Here is a 2,323-nt window from a genome sequence, read left to right on the forward strand (position 1 = left end):
CAAACAGTGTGTGGCAGCAGGACAGAGTGAGACCTGCACACAGGGTACTGACCCCAGCCCTGCCCACCCAGCCTTAGAGGCATGTCCAGCAATACAGACAAGGGCTGGGTGCCGAAATGTGGGGTTTGGAGAGCAGACCCAGGCAGAGGACTGCGGTTCGCTGTGAGGAGACATCCTGAGGGGACGGGAGTGAGGGAGGAGGTCTATAAACGGGATGCTTGTGGAGGAAGCATGAACCACCACAGAGAGAGTGTCATTGTTGAGTGATGCCCAGGGAATGAGCCCGCTGCATCCCTTGTCCCTTGTGCCCGCTCCTGCTAGCCAAGGACTAGGAAGAACTCTACCCAGCCTGGGGTCTTTTGAGCCCCAGCCATGGCCTACCCCATCGACCTCCTCCACAATCAGCAGAATCCTGAGCTCTGGGGCAGCCTCAGGAGAAGACACCTGTGAGTTGGCCACATGCACAGATGGAGCAGAAAGCACAGGTGAACCCCAGCAATAAAGAGGAAAAGCTGAAAACTCTCCTTGCAGCAACACCAGCCACGGTCTTACACCCATGACCAGCTTTGTAACCTCAGCCCATACAAAGCATCTGAACCCACAACCAAGGGCTCTCTCATTCATGGCAGGTGTAGCTTTAGTAGCTGTAGACTTTGTGGGCTCCTACACAAGGGGGCTGGGCCAGGACAGAGCCTGAGCTGCTCCGTAGCACCACAGCGGGTCCAGTTCCACGCTGAATGCAATCCCAGGACCTGACTTCATCGAATCCATTCTAGTGACCTTGTGAAAACAACATCTGAGAGACACCAGGGCCATGTGCCATCATGCCCATGGTCAAGGTGGGGTCAAGAGCAGTTCCGACACTACATAAGGAGAGCCTGCAGAACGCATGAGAGGGGGCACGACAGCAAACCCTGAGGTGAACATTCCTAGAGGAGTAATACTTAGTGTCTTCTCTCCCAGTGGGTATGCTCCAATGCCACCTGCCTCGCACCACAGATCAGAATCACAGTGAAGACTCAGATCTGGGGGCTGTATTCTACCACACAGGGAGCAGGCACCACCAGAGACAAGGCAGTAACAACCACAGAACAAGGGGGAAACAGCCCTGAATATCCAGGGCAGGCTCTGGTCACAGTTAACAGCAATCAGAGCACAGATCAAGAGAGGATAAGGGCACAAACCTCTGGACCAACCTCACCCACCAAGGTGCAGATACCAGAAGGAAGATTAACTAGGTGGCTGCACCCTTCAAAACAAAGACCACAAACAGAATGCAGGACAATATGATATGGCAAAGAAATATGTTGCAGGGCAAGAAACAACATAAAACCTTCCAAGGACCACTGAGTTAAGAGGTGATAGGCAATCTAATGATTACTTCTTGCTTTTAGTCATCTTAAGTGGAGACACCAAACACTTTCACAAATCCTAGGTGCCTAGTAATTCTAAAATCCACTTCTTGCCACACATGTTTCTGAGAATGTGTTATTAGATGTTTCAATCTAAGAATCACAAATGAGAGTGACAGAGAAGTAGTCAGAAACTGAGGACAAATAAGACAGTGTCCGAGGAAGCTGAATACAAATAAGATAAACTTAATGAAGTACTAGTTTTATTTATTTTTTTTTTTTATCCACCACAGGTATACCTGTGTTCCCCATCCTGAACCCTGCTCCCTCCCCATACCCTCCCTCTGGGTCGTCCCAGTGCACCAGCCCCAAGCATCCAGTATCGTGCATCGAACCTGAACTGGGAGAGAGACTTTAAAATTATGATTGAAAGAGGGAACTCTACTCATTGCTCTGTGGAGATCTAAATGGGAAGGAAATCAATAGGATGGTAAAGACTAGAGATCTCTTTAAGAAAATTAGAGGTACCAGGAATATTTCATGCAAAGATGGGAACAATAAAGGAGAGAAACAGGATGGACCTAAAAGAAGAAGATATTAAGAGAAGTTGGCAAGAATATATGGAAGAACTATACAAAAAAGATCTTAATGACTGAGATAACCACGATGGTGTGGTCACTCACCTAGTAACAGACATCCTGGCATCCAAAGTAAAGTCGGCCTTAAGTCGGCCTTAGAAGGCATGACTACCAACAAAGCTACTGCAGGTGATGGAACTCCAGCTGACCTATTTCAAGTCCTAAAAGATGATAATGCTAAAGTTCTGCACTCGATAAGCCAGCAAATTTGGAAAACTCAGCAGTGGCCTCAGGACGGGAAAAGGTCAGTGTTCATTCCAATCACAAAGAAAAGCAATGCAAAGAACGCTCAAACTACTACACAATTTCCCTCATTTCAAACAATAGCAAAGG

This window comes from Bison bison, unplaced genomic scaffold (genome assembly GCF_000754665.1).
Source record: "Bison bison bison isolate TAMUID 2011002044 unplaced genomic scaffold, Bison_UMD1.0 scf7180017863186, whole genome shotgun sequence".
Lineage (NCBI taxonomy): Eukaryota > Metazoa > Chordata > Mammalia > Artiodactyla > Bovidae > Bison > Bison bison.